Genomic DNA, 21,057 nt, shown 5'->3' on the forward strand with positions numbered 1-21,057 from the left:
CTCCAATAGAGAGTGGAAGACTAGAATAAAATCAGTGAAGAAAGCCTTTTTACATCTCCCCTGGGAGCTAGGGAGTGCCTCCCAAAGGTAACTTGAACTGATTCTGGAAGGCTGAGTAGGTACTTGCCAAGCTTATGGAGGAACGTAAGCAGAGGTCGCCAAGATGGAGATATATATATATATATATATATATATATATATATATATATTTTTTTTTTTTTTAAATGTAGGGTATTGCAGGTGGAGGAAAAGCATCTGAAGGGGATAAAGTTGTAAAATGCAGTAAGTGTCTGATATTTTGTTTACCTAGTACTTCTCTCCCCTTCTTCGGAAAAAAAAAAATACCAATTGCTTCTCCTGGAGATGCTTCTTCACCACCTCGGTTGCATGGTTGGATTCGAGCTAGCATTCAGCTCCAGCCTTGCCAACTCAATTGGCTGGTCTGGGAGCATTGTCCCTGGGATTTTTGAAAGCTGCGTCTGGGAGAGAGCTTTCAGTCAGCCCATCACTAGTGATAAACTGAGAGGTAAGGCGAGGGACTTGTTGATGGCTCTGAGCCTGCCATTTCAAAATACTCCTGACTGCGAGAGACAGAAACCCAGTTCAAGTGAGCAGAGATTAGAGTTGTAAAATTGACTGTAAAATTTGTGTAAGCATAGGCCCCCTGGGTCTCCCCTTTCTGTGTTTACAAAAGCAGACTGGCTACTTCCAAATGGTGGAAATCAGGATCTTCCTTATCCCACTTTTCACTGGGGTTGGGAGGAGGGTAGAAGACTGAAAAAGGAAAAAAAAATAATAAGATTGAATAAATAAGAAAATCTGATAGAATGTTAGAGGAGTGTTTCTCAGATGTTCATGTACCTGTAAATGAGCTGGAACTCTTCCTCTCATGCAGATTTTGAACTAGTAGGTCTGGAGTGGCCCCTAAGATTTGCACTCCCACAGACTGCCATGTGATGTTGAGGCTGCTGGTTCAAAGACCACCCTTTGAGTGACAGAGTGTCCAAAGGGCATGTTTAAGATTGGTGGAAGTGGGAAAAGCTGGCACAGGGTGTGGTGCTATGGGAAGCAGGTAGAAGTGAGTTGTAATTTTCAGTCGGGTGATTAGCATATGACCCCTGGAGGTGACATTTGAGCCGACTTGAAAAAAAGTACTTGCATTGACATGATTTAAAGAAATACACTACTTTCTGTTTTAAACGCATCTGCTCACTATAGCTGTGTAACAAATTACCCTAAAACCTCGCACCTTCAAGCAGCGGACACTCATTCTTCCCATTTCAATGGGCGGCCCGAGCTGGGTGCTCTTGCTCAGCCCGGCTGCTGTCAGGGCGTTGGCCAGGGGCTGTTGCCTCTATCCCCGGGCTGGCCTGGGGCGGCCCTGTTTCCAGGCTCACTCCAGTGGCTGTTGGCAGGCCCCAGTTCTTCACAGGCTTCCTCAGTTCCTTGCCATGGGGGCCTTTCCATAGGACAGCTCACAAACATGGCAGCTGGCTTCCCATCAGAGCAGGCAGACGCGAGGGCAAGAGATGGCCAGCAAGAAGGCCACCAGAAAAAAAAAAAAGGCCACCAGAGCCCTTCTGTAACCTAATTTATTAAGTGACCTCACTTTTGCCATATTTTGATGATTAGAAATGAGCCACTAGATCCAGCACACACTCAGGGGGAGGAGATTATCAAAGGCATGGGTGCCGTGAGGCTGGGATGGTGGAGGGCCGTTTTAGAGGCTGCCTACCCCAGCATCCATTTGCCTGTGACCCCAGCATCAGGTGGCTCGTGCTCTTTCTTATACAGGTGGTGGTTATTGCCAGTTTGTCTAGCAAAGAGGATCATGGGAATTTCTTGGCTCCCCACAGAAACCAGCATTGGCCCAAATGGTTCCGACTAAGCTAGAGTTGGCTTTGGCTGATATTCAGCTTTTGAGGTGTGTCCAAACCGGTGTCTTTTTGAGACATCCAGGTAGAGGCTGGTAGGCCACCTGAGAGCCTGTGGGCCCCTGAGCTCTGACTGACCCCCTGGCCATTTTAATGCTGCCAGTGAAATTGCCCTAGGAGCCTGCCAAGGGGACAGATGCGCTGCTGGAGAAACACCTTCTGTAGCCTGGCATTTGTCCGGTAATCGCTCTCCAAGAGAAAATAAACTCTTCACGTGAAGGGGAAAGGGGATGGCCCTGGTAGACCCAAGTGCTGCAAATAGAATGCAAAAGATATTATTAAACAGTAGAAAACAGTTGTATAGATCTCAAGTTGGGCTCTTTTAAACCATCGACCAACCCAGGAAGTGCTTCTTGTTTTCCAGACATAGACTAATACGCAGTGAATTGAATTACGTGCAGAGTACCTCACCTGTTCCCTCCTGTTCCTTTTGTAGTCCTGTTTTTTTGTTTTTGTTTTTGTTTTGGCAGTAGTGAGAATCATTATTTCCTTCTGGCTTCTAGGCTCACAATGCAGGAGAAACAACACTGGCTTAGACTGGGAGTAGGTTCCACCATTTTCCAGTAGGGGATTCCAGCTTTTGTCTCGAGTTGTCTCATCTTTACATTGGGATAGTAACAATTCTCCCATAAAGTGGTTTTAAAGATTAAGTTAAAGCAACATCAGAAAGATTTCCTTGCCATTTGGTGAATACTTCATAAAGGTTGTCTTTATAGCCACTCTGCTTAAAAGAATAGCGCTGGCAAGAGCTTTAAATATTCAGTCCTCCAACATAGATGGGGAAACCAAAGATGATAGTGCAGCCTGCTCACCCATCCAGTCATTCCCCTGCTATCCATCCATCCAACCATCCAGCCAATAGTTAATTGAGGTGTACTCTCTGACTATACTATTCTCATCACAGTGGCCATAAGATGAACAAGTCCGGAAAGCCACCTGCCCTTAAGGGCTTAGATAGACAGTGATCACACATGTTATTGATGTATTTCAGATTAAATAACTACTGTAAAATAAAGAGAGGTTGAAATGAGAGAGACTGACCGGTAGGAGGGACGTGGGAGGCTGCTGTAGGGTGGATGATCCAGGAAGGGCACTTGAAAGAAGTGGCATTCGAGGGAAGACCCATAAGACAAGAAGGGACCAAGAAAAGGAACAATCCGCAAAGACGCAGAAGTGGAAAGAACTGAAAGATGGCCAGGGTGGGCATTTCCCAGATCAGATGGGATATTTATAGTTATGCCGGGGTGGGGGGAAATTTGGTTTAAGCAAATTTGGGCTTCTGGTCATCAAGGCAAAAAAGGTTTCTTTATCAAAGGATCTTTCCGAGATTTTAATACACTGATACTCACTATGATTTTTTTCAAGTAATCGAAGACTGCTGTATTATGAAGTACTTTCAGAACTATTGTGCCATGGATTTATTCCATCTTGCTTCTATCTGTCTTTCCTTCCATCTGCCCATCTCTTATTTTGTAAAGAGCATTCTTAAGGAATAGAAAGTTCTGCGGGAAACATTGGGAAATGGCTCAGTGATTCTGTGAGCCTCACATCGGTCCCTGATGGAGAAAAAGGGTGCTGGGACTCACAGGGTGAAGGAGTGGCCACATCTCCATTGGGAATGCGTCAGACCTGCAAAGCTGCAGGTGACACTCCAGGTTAGGTGGGCTTCCCAGAGCCCCATGGCCCCAGCTGCAGGTTCCGCCATAGATCCTGGGACCTTGATTTTTTTTTTTAAGAAACTCTGTTATTTTTATATTAACAAAAAATTAACAGCAAATAAGGACAGTTTTGGTAAAGTTTCTCTTTGGTGGGAAAATGTTTCCATTTAAGCTCATTGTCATTATTCAGTATGTGCATCTGTTAAGTGATGGCTCTGTTCTCAAACAGCTCTTGGGAGATTTTGAGGGGTTGATAAATGAGTAAGTCACAGAGGGAGCAAACTCGTTCCTCTTCTTCCAAAAGGCTCATAATCCTGTTTTCTCTGAAGAACGACGAGGTTACGTTTTCTGAGTGGTAGAAGTAGTATAATCCTAAGAGCCCCTGAGTGTCTGCTGGACACCAGGCACGGTGCCCAGTGCATTCCAGGTGAAACCACAGATGCTCAGAATGTGGTGGGAGGAGGCACCATCAGCTCCATTGTTTGGTTAAGGAACCTGGCCAACTCAGCCCTTAGCACAAGCACAGTGCCTCAGGGCTTGCAGTACTTCTAGGAGCCCACAAAAAATGTTTTAATTTCTTTTCAAATCAGAAAAAAGATGAGCTTGTAGTCATCAAATAGAATTTTTAACATTTTTTTATGGAGGAAGGGGCCACGGAGGAAGTGCTCAGGGAATCCGGAGGTCACAATGTGGGGACCCTTAGAGGGCTCAGGGAAGTTGCAGCTTGCTCAGAGTCCCCTGGGCAGATGGGCACTGACCAGGCCCGAACCCCTGTGCTTTCTGTCCCACACCCTGAAGGCTTGTCCTCAACTGGCAAACCACCCTCTCTAACATTTCGTCTAAGCATTCTTTCCCTAGAAACAGGAGGTGCTTGAAAATTGGGGCCCTGTATCCTTAACTTTTCACGGCCAGTGTGCTCCTGGAAAATGAGACAAAAAGGCTCAGGACCTTTTTTTCAGGGGGCCTTCCCCCAGGATTGCTGAACAGACGCCCCGTCCCTTGCAGGGTCCTGATGAGAGTTAGTGCCCCTGTGAGTCAGACCCTGCTGGCCCAGCCTTGTTAAAGCGGACAATTCGGTCCTGCAGAAGCGCCCCTGTTCAGTCAGACCGAGTGTGGACCAGGCCTCCTGGACGCCTCAGATAATGAGTGAGTGGAGAAGCAGGTGGAAAGTCGCAGTGCTGGAATTCAGACGCAGCACTCTGCCCACCAGCCCTTCTGCCAATTAGCACGTCCGGTGAGTTTGGCCTTCATTTCCCTGAGCAAGAGTCCAGTGCAAACAGGGGCCCTTTTGCATGCAAGGAACAGGGCACTTTCTTTCCTCCACTGGCCCGTGTGAAATGGAGTTTTAATAAAGCCTTTGGGTATGATTCTGGGTATCACAACAACTCAGTTGAATCCTGGGGGCATTCGTCCGTGGCCTGCTGTCTTTGGCAGAGTTCATCATCAGAAAGAGGTTTCTGAATTATTATAGAAGGTAATTGCTTAGATAATATTATAATATGTTCTCTCTTTGAGCCTCAGTTTCCCTCCTGGTAAAATGAGATGCATAGATTATTTCTAAACTCTATCCTAGCTTTAGATTCTAGCTTCTGAGCAACTACGAAGTGGAAGGACTCCAAGTTAGGGGCCGGGGGTTTGTTGTAGGGATCAAGCGAAGTCCTGGATGGAAAACTACTGTGTAAATCTCATTTATCTTTATTTTATTTTGTTTTATTTATTTTATAAAGATTTTATTTATTTATTTTAGAGAGAGCGTGAGAGAAATGAATGGGGGGAGGGGCAGAAGGAGAGGGATTAGCAGACTCCCCGCTGAGCAGGGAGCCTGATGCAGGACTAGATCCCAGGACCCTGAGATCGTGACCTGAGCCGAAGGCAGACACTTAACAAACTGAGCCACCCAGGCACCCCTCATTTACCTTTATTTTAATGGAGAATAATAGCTCTCAGTTACTGAGGAAGTAGTGTGGACCAGGGACTTCACATACTTTTTTTTCTCTAATAATAATACAACAAGATAAATATTAGTATTCACATTTCAGAGATGAGACATTTAGGCTCAGAGAGGTGAAGAGGCAGTAAAGCCAGGAATTCAACGTGAGACTTCACCTCATTGGTCTCTGTGGTTTTTGTCCTCCTCCTCCTCATCACACTATCGTTGGCATTGTTTTGCAGTCACTTGAGAAGAAAGATGGAAAGATGCCTAAACACAGACAACATACTAACACAGTCAGGATCTAGTAATCAGCTTGAGTTGAAGTGTCCACTGGTGAGCTTCACCTGGATATAGATTCTATCGGAGAGAAATGGTGTGAGGCAGTCCAGGGAGAAAAGCAACCAGAAAATGTTAACTTCTGATGAGTTAAACTGAGTCTTGATTTATTGGGAGCAAAGTCTAGTGCCATAAACATGTGCTGATCAGCATAACTGATTTCCTTTCCTCGCCTCCAGGTGGGCTGGAGGCAGGAAGCCTTCCTTTTGAGAAGGAGTCGCCTGTCATTCTAAGATAGTTACAGAAAGTTTGAGGTCTTTCTTTCTCTGTTTCTGTCTCTCTCTCTCTTTTTTTTTTCCTTAAAGCTTGACTCTCTAAGCCTGGGAGATTTGATGACCTAGATGGCTGCCTCAGTTTCCCAGCAGAATCATGCTTTCAGAACCCAGACTTACTAAGAGAAGCCAGACAAGGATAATCTTGGCACCATTGGGTTGGGAAGCATCCCCATGTGGACTGCCCAGCTTTCATGGAGGGAGAGAGCACTTTGTTCCACTGTCCCGTGAAACACACTGTGTCATTAGGACAGCCACGGCCATCACAAGGCCATGTGGCCTTTCCATACTGCTCTTCACTTCTAGCCACCCATTTCCTGGGGCCATAGCACAAGCAACTCCGCACTGTGGCCTTTGGAATCACAGAGACCTGCGTTCAGATCCTGCTTGTAACACTGCCTCTATTTTCTTGAGCAAGACTTAACTCGCTGTATTGGTTTTTGTCTGTAACATGGAGATAAAAATACTAAACCCGTGTGGTTGTTCCGTGGAGGCAGAGAGATGACACATGGGAGTCTAGCATTTTGAAATCATCTTAAGGGATGATTAGGGAGTAGGATTAGTGGGATAGATGAGATGAGATTATTATTGTTCTTATTTTGTAAATGAGGAAATGGAGCTTCACAAAGGTTTCATTTTTCCCAGTGTCTCGTGGCTAGTGACCCAGGAAGCCAGTTCTGAAAAACCAAGCCTTCTGGGCAGAATTACTGCTAGATTGTTGTCTCCTTAAGAGCAAAGACCCTGTGGTTCTGTTTCCAGGGTCTGGCTCAGGCCTCCAGATCTTGCCCTCACCTTTAACTTCTCTTTCCTCTCCCTTCTGTTCCATGCTAGCCCCCTTACTGCTCTTTGAAAATACTCCTTTCTGGGGCGCCTGGGTGGCTCAGTCGTTAAGCGCCTGCCTTCGGCTCGGGTCATGATCCCAGCGTCCTGGGATCGAGCCCCGCATCGGGCTCCCTGCTCGGCGGCGAGCCTGCTTCTCCCTCTTCCACTCCCTCTGCTTGTGTTCCCTCTCTCGCTGTGTCTCTCTCTGTCAAATAAATAAATAAAATCTTTAAAAAAAAAAAAAAAAAAAAAAGAAAATACTCCTTTCTGCCTCAGGGATCTGGGGCTTGCTGTTCCTGCCTGAAATGTTCTTTCCCCAGATAATTATCTGCATGGCCTGCACCTTTACCTTCGTAAGTTATGCCACATAATCTCCATGAAGACACTCCTTTGACTACTCATTTAAAAAATGTACCCCTTCCCAGCACTTCCTCATTCCCCTCTCCTTCCTTATTTTCCTTCAGAGCATTTTCCAACATCTGACGTACTGTATACTTATTCCTTGTGTTACTGTCTGCCTTCCTCCACTAGGACAAAAGCTGGAACCCCAGAACTGAACAGTGCATGGCAGACAGCCAGTAGTCAGTAAATGAAAGGACGTGTTGATGGAATGAGTAAAGAAATGCATCTGGAGTAGAGGGGGCCTGGGTTTGAATGGCCTTTGCCCTGATGGTGTTGGTGGTAAAACACTTAACTGCTTCTCCCCATGTGATTGCACTTGCCAAACCCCTTCTCTGGCAGTCTTCGAAACTCTAATTGTGGTCCCAGCTGTGTACTTTGTCCTTCCTTCTTTGTGGGGTGGCTCTGAGCTCCCACAAGGGCCAGGACAGCTGTCTCCAGGAGCTGTGCTTTGTAACATGACCACATGGGTAATGTAACATTTAATTTAATTTTTTTTTCATATCTGAGTAGAGCTCTTTATTAGAAATTAATTTGCTCAGGTTGTTAGGTTTTGTTTGCTTTTAGCATGCTGAGGTTATTTCCCCTGGGTCGGAGATGGTTCTCTGAGCTCTTTCTCGCCTGTGCCTCAAGTGCTGGGAAGATGCTTTCTAGATTGTCACTCTGTGAAGCTGAGTTTTGGTAAATTACGTTTTGAACAGAGGGCTCCTTCTACAGTGTGTGCAAAAGTCTTATCGTCCTTTAATTCTTTTAAAGGTTCCTTATATGCATTTTGAAATATTTCAAAAATAACTTGTTCTTAGAGCAGGAATCCTGTAGAAGTAATGATGTTAGAAATGGTCTAGGAATGTGAGATATGGAAGTGCTTTCTGCAATGTCATGAATGGTGTACACATTGGATCATAGTGTCAGAAATGGACAAGGGATCTGGTGACCTCGTTGTTCCATGTGATTTGCTACCTGGGTGACTTTGAGCAAACCATCCAATCTCTCTAAGACCTGTTTCTTCACTGCAAAATAAAGACTCCAGGCCGTTGGTTGAGGTGATACCCAAGGTCCTGTCCAGGTTTAAAACTCTAGGCTGGATGCCTAAAGACCTTGAACTTAACTTGGACACAGCCACTCACAAGCACTGGAGCTCTGTTTGCGCACCTCCATTTTCTGGAGCCCCAGTTTCTCATCTTTAAAATAACAGTCAAGGTTCCTATTTTGTGTCTTTCCAAGGTTATTAAGAGAATTTTATTTGGACACACACGTGAAGTACTTTTTTAGCTGTAAAATTCTATTAGAAGCGACTAACTTTATTATGATTTCATGGCAATGTGCCAACAAAACGGTGGGATAAAAGTGAAAAGATGAAAAGTCATAGCACATCATATTGACAGTTTTTAAATTGTGCTTTTAAAATATTGGTTTTACATTTCACCTTTGAATTTTTTTTTTTAATCCCCACCTTACATCTTAAGTTCTTTACTTGAGCTTGGGGAAGGGATTTGTAGCTTTCATGAAATTTTTCAAAGCAGTATTTGATATCCCCATTTTTTTTTAAACTCTGTGCTTTTTTGTGGGTGTTCCCTCCTGGAATTCCTGGGGGAAGAGATCTTTTCATGCTTCTTCTGATCATATATCCCTTCCTCCTTGGATGGATATTAGTTGGTAATACCTAGAGAATCACAGGTGTTCAGTGAATGACTATTTGCAGAACTAGCTGGTTGCCTTCTGGACACCACCAGTTAATGGGGGCCTAATCAAGACTGGCTCACTTTTTATACCCAATCAAAAATCAGGAGTAATTCATTTATCAGTTTGGCTCTTGGAAGCCATTGAGTATTAATTCTGTTATCTTTATCTTGATCTTTGTATCCTTCAAGAATACTCCTAATTTATACTGTAAATTTGAATAACCAAAGGCTGAAGTTCATCATTCCTGGGGAAACACAGCATGATTGGGGTCAGTGGCCCCACAGTCCTTGCCCCTGGTGGCACTGTGAAGGTACAGAGATTCAGCAGATGGGGAATGGAGGAGTGGCCTAGTGTCAGCACATAGATTAAGAAGTGTGTTGTTGCCATTGGGGCCCTGGAGCAGGGAGGGTTGGGACCCGCTAACATACCACCAACAGAGCCTGCCCTCTCACTATCTCCCTACCCTGGCCCCTACTCCCCTCGCCAAGATACTAATTTTAACCCTAGAGCTGGTAATCTATAAGGAAGCACATAATACAGATTTGGGAGTCAGGTATTTGCAAGATACAAAAAAAGATCTTAGAATCCAGAAGACATGGATTCCATCCTCTTTCCCACCCTTTCTAGCTGGGGAAACCTGTGGCCCATCTCCTCTCCTTGTCTAGCCGTGGTCAAACAGGGACCACAAGGCCTACCTTACTGGGTTGTTAAGAAGATGAAATGAGTGTGCACAAAGGAAGGTACTTGTGGAACTGTGAGGGTCATTGGGAAGGAGATGTCAAACGAATGCACGGATGAAGGGGAGACCCGAGGGCACCCTCCTAAGCAAAGCTGGAGATCCTTTCTTTTGACTACTGCTGGGTTCTGCTAAGGCATCTTGTCTTCCCATCAAATGAACATGGGAGGTGAGTGTGGAATGGAGGCTGCCAGTTCTATGGGCCTCAGGCCTCCACCTCCACACGGAGCTCACACCAGCTCACCTTTGCTACCTCGAAGAGAAGACAAAAGGAATTAATGATGAAATGTCAGGGGCTTTTAGAAATACTCACCATGTCATGTTACAGACACGTAGTGTTGGATGTACCGAGCTGCCACAGTTGTATTATTAATCATTTTGTTGTGTTCATTATTAGTCATAAAGACTTTAACCAGAGTCCATTTTTAAAATAATCTTGTTGGATATGCTTAAGGAAAGGAGCATAATATTTCTTTTAAAACTTTGTAGAAGAGAATGCTACCCAGCATCCTCATACTTGGCAAGCAGAAATTAATCTAAACTGTTTCCCAAATTTACCAAGTGCTTGCCTGAATAGACAAGGAGCCTGGGGGTATTTCTTGTGGGAGTGATGAGTTGTGAATCCCAATATGAGACGTGTGTTAAAAAAAAAACAAAAAAAAAACAAAAACGTGTCTGTTTAAAGAGGGAAGAGAAGCTTCTGAATATATGGTAAAACAGGTTATTTTTAAACTGAGGAAAAATAGGATTGTGGGGATTTCAAAGATTCTGTGATTTTATTTATTCCGTGATTTATTTTTGTGGGACTTTTTTTTGCATCTCATCCATATTGCCAGGGCAAGAGGATATGTGAGAGAAATAGAAGACCGTCCGTGCCCTCCGAGCCTTCATGCTCATGAAGGGACAAGATACGGGTAGATAGCAGAATGATGACTTATGCAAGGCAGGAGGGTTTGATGGAAACGTTGAGTTGTTTAGAGTCAGGTGCACTTGGGTTCTAGATTCGAATCTACCCTGGAAATGGGACCTGGGGCTTGGTGTTTCATCAATTCTGTGCCTCAGTTTCCACTGCTACAAAATGGGGATAATGCTCCTTACCTTCCCAGATTGTAAAGATTAATGAGATGAGGCATGTACAACACTTAGCAGAGACCACGGCATACAGTCGACTCTGTTCTCCTTTCCCCCTTCTTCCTTCCATGTTTTGCTGCCACAAGGAGACGGGAGTTAGGAAGTTCCTGAGGAGTTTTGAAGAATATGGGCTGTGACAATGTTTTTTGTGGAGGAGCGTCTTCCCTTGGACCTTGAACTGGCTCTCTTCTGCTTGCCCTTCCAGGTGTCCTCCCTGCTCTTTTCTCCCCACCCCCCTCCCTTCACAAGGCTCACTGCGTGGACTGCATCCACGAGCCGCCTGGCCCCCTCACCTCTTCTCCCAGTAGCCAACGCTGAGTCCCAGCAGGAGGCCAGTGGGAAGGAGGGAGTGAAGTCTTTATGGTTTGATCCACTTTTTGGCATTCTTCTGGCAGAGTTGACTGGGGCCTGCTATCTCCTAGGCTGAAGGTCACCACCCCTTTCAAGGCAACTGTCTCTACCTTCCTTTCTGGTTCCAGTCACCTCTCCCTTCTTTCATCCCTTCAGGCCCAGGAGAAGGGAATAGTTCTGCTATCCTGTCCCTGGGCTACTGCAGTGTCCTGTGGGGTTTCCGTCGAACGCAGCTTACCCTTGTGTAAATGATCTCTTTAGTCTTCTGGAAGTTTGGCATCGACTGACGGATGCGGCCTCAGAGTGCGTGCTGAGTTGGAGGAGGCGAGGAGGTGCGTGCAGTCTTGGATGATCAAGGTGTGCCCTGGGGTCTGACCCACCCAGTGTGGCTGTAGCCCTTGGTCCCAGTGAGGAGGAGCACCTGAGCTGGGAGTTTGGGGAGGCAGGCCGGACTGGAACCTGAAGGTCAGGTTACGTCAGCGTATCAGATTTCATACCCTAGCAGAAAGAGTTTTAGGTCATTGTTTCCTGATTCATTTTGACAGGTACGTATTAAAAAACTAATAGGCATATAGTATAGGAAATATCAGAAAAGTTCCCCTTTTCCTTCCAAAGAATTAAATGCAAATGAAATCGTGGGAAGGGAAAGCAAACAATATGCAATGAGTGAGTCCATCCTGTAGTCCCAGGCAATTTGCGTACATTGTCTTATTTATTCTGCTCAGCAACCATTGGGGGTAAGGATTCCCAGCTTTACAGAGATAGAATTTGAGGCTCAAAGATGTCAAGGGATTTGCCAAAGGTCACACATCTGGGACTTCATGGTGCCGTGATTTGAAAACCCAAGGCAAGTCTGTGAGACTGTGATGTTCGTGTTTTGTTTTGTTTTGTTTTTGTCTTTGTCAGCTACACAATATGAATCGTGATGTCTTTAAAGGTTCAGATGAGAGGTATAGATAAGTACTCCTCAGGCCCTTCATTACAGGCCATCCTGGTAAGGTCACACACAGCAGGGAGGAAGGGAGGAGTTTCTCTGCAGTCTCCGAACAGACACACAGGCTGGCCTCCCGGAGACCGGGGTGGGTATGAGCTCATAACAGGACTGATCCTGGCTCTCTCTCAGGACTCGGTTGTCTTCTTCCCATTGCACAGGCCATCGTTCACTCCCTGCCATGGGGTGCCCTCAGTGACTACTTCTACTGAAGATGATCTGTGTCTCTCTCTTAATTATATATATATTTTTCTACTTGGAGGCTTCTGTTCATCTTTACTTGGGCTTACTCATCCCTGGTGCTCAGTCATTCCCTTGCTGCCTCCTGGCTTCTCCCTGTGCATCTTTTCCCTCCTGGTCCCATTACCACTGGACAGAATCTGTATTAATGAGATCAGATTCTTGAGAGAGATAATATGCATATCTTCTCCTATATCTGCTTTGGATCTAACTCTCCTTTGCCAGGCCAAGTCATGGCTGCTCAGTCAGCCAGTGAATTGTCCTTGGCTGAGGAATCGACTCCTGGTGCAATCAGCTGGGATTTGGATTAGATTTGGAGTGGACATCTGTGGGGCCCATTCTGTCTACCCCAGTCTACCCTCTGGCCCCCAAAGGTTCACATCCAGCCCAAATGCAGACTACGGGCAAGGTGTCTCCAGGGTCTCATCAGTTCAAAACCTCAAATCTCATCGAGACCTCATCTGTTCAAAAGCCCAAATTCTTAGGATCTAGATCACCTAAATCATATTCTGATGAGTAGGTCATGGGAATATGGGCATTTTTGGGTGGGGGTGGGGTGGGGAGGTATTTTCCCACCTACCAGCAGCACTTACCATCACGTGATAAGCATTTTATATGGCTTATGTCACGTGATACCCTCCCTGTATCAGCTGTGTATTCTCAGAGTCCTCTTATTTTGCAGTGAATGCGTTCAAACTCGGGGGTTCAGTACTGGGCCCAAACCCAGGGACTAGGGAGTGGGGCCATGGTTGGCCCTGAAGATGCTTCTGCTTCCCAGATTTTGCTGCCCTTTCAAACCACCTGGGGAGCTTTTAAGCATCCCGGTGGGCAGGTGGCCCCTCACAGCAGTTAAATAAGAGTCCCAGGATGGCAGACAAGCGCCAGTGGTCTTTCCAGCTCCTGAGGTGATGCCATTGTGGGGCAAAGTTTGGGAGCCTCTGCTCTGTCCTGCCTCTGTCCTCAGTAGAGGCCGCTGTGCCAAGGGAAAGGGTGCCCGCGGTCAGGGAAGCCTTCCCCATGGAGGGGAGTTTGAACTGCCATCCCGAGGAGTGTCGAGGGTTTAACGGTAAGGAGGAGATTGCACGGAGAAGAAATAGCTTTCCGTGTTGGTGATTTGCTCAGTGTTTGCCAAGTGTGATTGAATTTTTATGTGTCTGTGAGAAGGTTCAAATAAATACATTCACAAATCAGGAAACAAACAAAAACGAGCTCCTTTGTCAGCACATCCATCCCTATTTATGGCTTCAGGAAAACATAGCCCCACCGGTTATCACTGTTGTGTGTGCTTTTTGTGAGGGAGATAATTGTGGAAATTGGGTTGCTTCCAGTCAAGTGCAGATCCTTTTGTGGAGAAAATTTGAGCCATCCGTGTATCCCATTTTACGGTAATTGAGATTGAACTAGCAAATCATTAGTGAAGCAAAGGAAGACGATGGGCCCTTTTTTTTTCCCCCCCAAAAGGAAGGTGGTAAAAATGAGTTGTTTGAGAGAGAGAGAGAAGAATTAAAATAGGATGTCAGGGAAGGGAGAAAGCACGGCACCCCTCTCTTGGCTCCCCGGGCAGGGAGAAGGTGGCACCTGTTGGCAGCCAGCGCGAAGGGCTGCCACGGGAGGACCCCACTGACAGCACCTGTGAGCTGGACAGCTGGACAGACAGCCGGACAGCCGCTGGGATGTGCACAGCTTCCAGGGGAGCCCTGCCCCGGACCTCCCAACAGGCCGGGCAGCTCGGCGACGTGGCGCACGCTCGCTGGGCTCGCCACTCACGGATGGCCGTGGTCAGCTCGGAAGATAATGGAATGCAGCTGGTGGAAAGGAGAGTAAATAACGGCAGTACATAGTGCAGGTAAATCAGCGCGGCAAGCTGCCAGATGCGGCATTTGTTTATTTAAAACCCCCTTCACTGGGAGGGCCTCATTAAATACTTGTCCTTGCTTCCCGCAGGACCCAGGGACTAGCAATAGTTGCCCGTTATTCAAACACGCTGCGGAGGGACCGGGACGGCAGACAGGGGCTTTCAGTTTGTGAGGAGCAAAGAAGCAGTGTGGCCTGCCGCCCTTTTGGCTAATGGGGTTAAAGGGAGGAATGGTGTCCCGGCTAACATGCCCATGAGGAAGGTGCCCGTGGGGAGGAGCGTTGGGGAAGAGGGATGAGGGCCACCTGAGGCAGTGGCTGTGGTTGGGAGGGTGTAGCGGCCGCCAGGCCCTGATGTGTGTCTCTCTGTACTGCCAGCATGGAGCCCAGGGGCCGCTCTGCGCACAGTAGGCGCTTAGGAAATGGGCGTTGAAATGATTGGATTTCTGGAAACTGTGATTTAATGGCTGCGTGCTGAAGGAATTGGGGATATTTGCTTTTTTTTTTTTTTTTTCCTGAAGATTCATTTATCTAGAACATACTTGGAAAGGAGATTTGAAGAGCATAAGCTTTTATACTTACCAGGTCCATTGCTAAGCCTCCCCTGGCTTGCTTCCCCTGCACTCAGTATCGTTAGCCTCTAGTCCCCGTGTGACCCCTGGGCCAGCATCATCTTGAAAGGACCTGAACGAGATCAATCACTCCCACTAAACCGCTGTAGTGGCCCCCTGTCATCTGCCCAGTCATCGACCCCATCAAGGAATAATTTTCAAAGCCTGCACCCTGTACCAGGGTATTGATTCTTATGTATAAATTTACATGCATGTGGGGCGCCTGGGTGGCTCAGTCGTTAAGCGTCTGCCTTCGGCTCAGGTCATGATCCCAGGGTCCTGGGATCAAGCCCCACATCAGGCTCCCTGCTCGGCGGGAAGCCTGCTTCTCCCTCTCCCACTCCCCCTTCTTGTGTTCCTTCTCTCGCTGTGTCTCTCTCTATCAAATAAATAAATAAAATCTTAAAAAAAAAAAAAAAAATTTACATGCATGTGCTGTTAATCTGCAAATTTAAGAAATAAACTATTTCCCTTTTTTTTAGATAAAAGTAGTTTTAAGTAGTTATTGCACAGTTTGAGTTTTTCACTCTAGTGGACTTTCTTGAGTGCTCCCTGGGCTGCATATTCCCCGGTTTAAAGACTGTGGGGCTCACTGGATCCCCATTTTACAGATGAAGAAATTGGGGCTGAGAATGTTTCAGTAACTCATGTGCCTAAAGGCGTATAGACAATCAGTGGTAGAGTCAGGCCTGATTCCAACCCAGCCTCTGGGACAGGTTACTGCTTTAGGTTCTTCCACCTACTGATAACGTTTTTGTAGAATCAGAGGTGAGAATTTTAGAGGTTGGGTGGATGTGGGGCCCCAAGTAATGAAAACACTAATGGGATTATTTTAGGTTTATATAGCTATTTTTTTCTGATACTCTTAAAAGAGTTTATGTAATGAATGTTCATGGTGCAATAAATACTTAATGAAACTATGTGATCCATTAGTTAAATGAAATGTTCCTAAGTATACTTTGTTGCTGTCACATAAATTCCATTAATATTGCTGAAACCTGGTTCTGACTTCTGTTAACTTTGAGTTTGATTAAAGAAACACATTTTGTTCTCCTATCATCCCCTTACTGAAGGTTGACCGATACCTGAATAATAACAGTGTGTGCTGTCTGGAACATAGCATTTTATGTTCCCGAAAGTGCTTTCACATAACTTTCATGTATTCCCATTCACTTAATTCCATGAGTCATACCCAGCATCATCCCATTTTACAGATGAATAAACTGATAAACCATTTGTATGTTTTTTTAATTCTAGAAGATTCTTAGAAAAGCCCAACTACCAGATAGCTGTAGAGTAAGATCCCACTTACTTATTTTTCATTTCAAAAAAAAAAAAAAAGAAAGCATGCTTTATTCATAGAGAATTTAAAATGACTTGGGTCACATTGTTTTGAGCATATTTGAAAGCCATACTACTAAATTATGCTTTAGTATTATGCTTACAGCATAAATGAAGAGCCACTGAAAATTCCCTGTTTTGTTTTTTGTGGTTTTTTTTGTAGAGACAGTTCTGATACTAATGTCCATGATACCACACAGTGTTGCTTTTATGAAAGCTCCTTTTCATTCTCCATTTCTGTTTCAAAGGGGAAAAAAAGGCTTTATTTGAGCATGAACCTTGTGAAACTTAGAAATGATCACATTTCCTTCTTTGCTTTGGCTGCTAGGAATCTCATAGACAGCTTTATAGCCTCTCTTCCGCGACTTTACAGATTTTTCTGGTGCTCTATCCTGGTTTCCACCCTCACCTTCATTTCCAATTATTTGTTTCCCTTTATTCCACTTTTCCTCATTTATTTATTTTATTCTGTTACAGAGAATGGCTTTCTAGAATGCTTTCCTGCAAGCTGAAATTCTTTTTATTTATTTATTTTTTTGTAATGGGAAATAAACATAACCCAACGAGCCACAATGAAGGTCTCAGGCCAAGAGAGGTCTCTGACCTCTGATTTTTCTCCCCTGAACACACACCGCATGGCAAAACAGCCTTGAGTGGGTCTATGGTGGGGTGGTTAATCTATGCAGTTTGTGGTCTTCAGAGTTTTAAAGCCAGTGTATTATTTTTCTTGAAGGTTTTGGTCCAAACGGGGTAGTTCTGTGTTTGTTGTGGGGATGGCGGTCTTTCATCAGTAGTGAGGGATGCAGTCTCCCTGACCAGCCTTCCACTAAAGCTCCTGTAACATTTGTTTTCCTCACACCTCCAGCGGATTTTCATAAATGTTGCCTTTGGGTTCCAGCAAAACCTCACTCTTTCTTATTTTATTATCCCTGAAGAGAACCAATGTGCAGAATGAGCAAACTTTAGGCATTTTCCAAATGGGCTAGATCAGATCAGGTAGCCCTTGACATATTTTTTAAAAAAAGGGAAAGTTCTGACTGGCTGAATCTATAGCCCCACAGATGGAGAGGGAGAGGATGCAGGGAAGGCTGGCTTTGGCCAAGTAATGAAAGGAGCTTGCCGTGATCTATGGGGCAGGTAGATGAAAAGTCTTGGTGGCCAAATTCCTGGCACAGAGGCAGAGTATGAAGAGGATGTCCAGAGCTCGGGAAGAAAAAGGCCTGCTCAAGACGACCTTGGTCCAGAGGCTTCTGCCAAGTGAGGCAGTCTGGGCAGATCCGAGGTGAAGTTGGAATCTGTAATAAGAATTGACAGCCATAAACTAATTTTAACCTCAGCTAGCCCTGGGAATTAGAAAGCATGCTATCTAGGGAGCTGGAATGGGCCTCAACTTAAAAGTGAGGCCAGAACTGGCTTTGTGACATACCTTTGTGTGCCAGCATCTGAGCTGGGCTTTTCAAAAACTTTTTTTTTTTTAATTTAGAAATGATCTCAAAATTACAGGAAAAGGTTTAAAAATTATACCTTTAAAAGGTACAAAAACTGCCATACCCTTTACTTAAATTCACTTACTGCTAACATTTCGTCCCATTAGCTTTATTATTTGTGTATTCTCTATGGATATGGATATATATATACACACACACATTCATGCATGTACATATATACAAGTATATGATATATACAAGTGTATGTAGGTGCACATATCTTAGTCCTTTATTCCTAAGAATCAGGATATTCTCTTCCATTACCATAAGAAAATCATCAAATTGAGTAAATAACATTGATGCAGTATTTTTACCTAATATACCATTTATATTCAAATTTGTCCGTTGGTCCAGTAATTCCTTTTGTAGTATTTTCTCTCTAGTACAGGATCTTCTACAGTTGTTGCATTTAGTTGTTATATCTATTTATTTACTTTACTAATATTTCCCCAGCTTCTCTTTGTCTTTTATTACTGTATTTTTGAAGGGTACAGTCTCCCTCCTCCCCTCCACGCCCCCAATTTTTAAATGCATGGTGTGATTAGATTCCAGGACAGAATACTGCATGGTAGTGATGTATTCTGTTGAGGGTATTCCATCATGTCCATCTGCCCCTGCTTGTGGGTGTTCATTTGGATAAACTAATCGAGGTGTTGTTCAATTTTCCATTGTGTAATCACACATTTTCCCCTTGCAACTATAAGCAGTAAGTGGGAAGACACTTGAAGACCTGCAGATGTCTTCTCATCAAAACTTTTCTGGGATTTAACATTTATGGATAGTTCTTGCCTAACTAATCTTCATTCTGATGGCTTCAAAATTTTTTTTTCCGGTGGTTTATTATTTATTACCATCCTTAAATGACATTGGTGTTTAAATTATTCCAGATTGGGCCAATGACTGCACCTCCGAGAGGGCTTCTGTATCCTTGTGCCATGCCCCCATCCACTTGTGTTTGTCTTGAGCACTTCCTTACTTGCTGGAGTAACGAGGTATTTCAGGCTCATCTTGCACCTGCCCCACCCCAGCTCTGAAATCAGCCAGTTCTCCAAGAACCCCTGGTTCCTTTTACTAGGGAATAGTAGTAAAAAAACAAAATTAAGGTATTAGGCATCATGATGTTCCTTGGGTATCTTTGTTCCTAGACCCGTTCAGTGGACAGAGCTAGGAGATGTATGCATATAAACGCACGTATGTGTACATACATACACAGATGCATGCGTATTTCACAAATCATGATTTTGCTGGAAATCTCCCACTTCCAGTCTATCCCCACAGTATTCTTTCCTGGTTTCTTCCTTTCCATAATTTAATGTCTCCTCTTTCATAGTGAGAACTGGGCTCCAAGAACATCAAAGCATTTATCCCTTTGTTCAACACTGTAATACGTTTAAAATAGTTTTGTAATTCGCCCAAAACACTACCAAAAAAAAAAAAAAAAAAAAACCAAAACAAAAAAACCCACTAAAAGGAGTTTGGGGGTTGTTTGCAGTTCCCCCTTCTACAACCCTGCCCAAGACTGAGAGTAAACAGTGAAATTCTGTGTTCATGAATTATTTGGATTAGTTCTTTCTCATCCCTTCAGAGACTGTGTTTGTGATGTTCATTTGAGATACAATTGGATTAATTTGTTTCAGTCCACTTCCAGTCTGAGCCTCCCCCCGCCCCCGACTCCTCACCCCTGTTAATTTAATTTGATTTTTTCAGGTATGTAGAACCGTAGGCTTCCAAAAAGGGGCAATAATGCAGAAAGCTGTACTCAGAAGTATCACCCTCTGCCACATCCTTCTACCGGGTCACCTGGTCATTCCACTACCCAGATGTCCCTGTGTAGAAAAACGATGTCCTGGTGCCCTGCCTTGTCTATCCTGTGTTTCTTTATGTAAAGACAAGCAGATTTATGACTCTTTTCTTAAGTGCCCAGATCTCATTGATCTTCTAAATCTTACATTCTTGGGGGTGGTCTTTCCATTTCACTGATGAGGAAACAGGCTCTTCGTCTGGACGGTTACAAACTCGTGTGCCTTGTTAATAACCTGTTTTAGGTGCTTTATAGTTTGGATGAAGCTGATTAAGATGCCCAAGTCCCAAAACACGCAGGTAGTAGCATGCAGCTTTTAATCCCAAAGTCTGGCTTCTGGGAAGACTGCCTCTTCATCTGTGTTTTAAGTCTGGTTTTATCCTTTTGGAATGGAATTTGCAGTGTTCGTAGCATTATCACAAAGGCTTAAATCTGGGTGTGGGACCTGGCTTGGAGGTTTTCTTGTTTTGTTTTTGTTTAATTTAGGTGAAATGCACACAAAATAAAATGAACCATTTTAACGTGTACAATCCATGGGTATTTATTACATTGATGATGTTGTACAACCACTGTGTCTGTCTACTTCCGAAACCTTTTTAGCGCCCCCAAAGGCGACCCTGCACTCATGAAACAGTCACCCCCCCCTTCCCTGCTTCCCTTAGTACTTGGCAACCACTGATCTGCTTGCCATCTCTCTATGGATGTATTTATTTTGGGTCATTCATATAAATGGAGTCATACGGTGTGTTTGTGTTTAACTTCCTTCATTTGGCCTACAGTTGTCAAGGTTCATCCACGTTGTAGCATATATCAATGCTCCATTCCTTTTTATGGCCGAATAATATTCCACTGCATGGATAGACCACATTTTGTTTTTCCAGCTGATGGACACTGGGGAGGCTTCTCAGGGAAAGTGGGGAGAAGAGTGGTTTTTACCCTGCCCTGCACTGTGCTACTTATTAGCCATGTGACGGGGGACCAGCTACCAAACCAGCTTCTGCTTTTCTTTGTTAAATGAAAACTAATAATAAAACCTAACTTTTCAAGTGGTTGAAAGGTTGAGTAAGAGAAGTTCATAGTATCATACCTGGCAAATAGTGGGCCCTCCTAAATGCTAGCTGTTCTCCAGTAGGATCTTATGAGAGGGATGGGTGGGGGGGAGAGAAAGCACAAATTTGTGTTACAGTGGGTTTTTAGTATGTGTTCTGTTATGGATGCTCAAACCTTTATGCTGCTTTTTTTTTAAAGGCCTGTGTGTTTTCTCTGCTTTGTGGTTTGGTGTTTTTGTGCCCCCCTCTCCCAAACTGCCCCCCCAGCCCCCCCCCCAACTCACTGAACACAGGATTTTACATTTAGAAGCAGTTCACTAGACAGGATGTCTGTAGTGGAATGTTACATAATTCACATTTAGATTTGAAGAGCTCATTATAAAAAACCTGACACACTTCAGGAATATTAAATTACCGCAGATTGTGTG

The 21,057-nt window shown here is 44.5% G+C and overlaps 1 protein-coding gene across 12 annotated transcripts in view; it reads left to right on the plus strand.

Moving 5' to 3' along the window:
• DAB1 (DAB adaptor protein 1) overlaps window positions 1-21,057 on the plus strand; it is a 1,119,086-nt gene that overhangs the window by 824,552 nt on the left and 273,477 nt on the right. The gene's annotated exons all lie outside the window — the stretch shown is intronic.

Source organism: Phoca vitulina, unplaced genomic scaffold (assembly GCF_004348235.1).
Source record: "Phoca vitulina isolate PV1807 unplaced genomic scaffold, GSC_HSeal_1.0 scaffold2, whole genome shotgun sequence".
Classification (NCBI taxonomy): domain Eukaryota; kingdom Metazoa; phylum Chordata; class Mammalia; order Carnivora; family Phocidae; genus Phoca; species Phoca vitulina.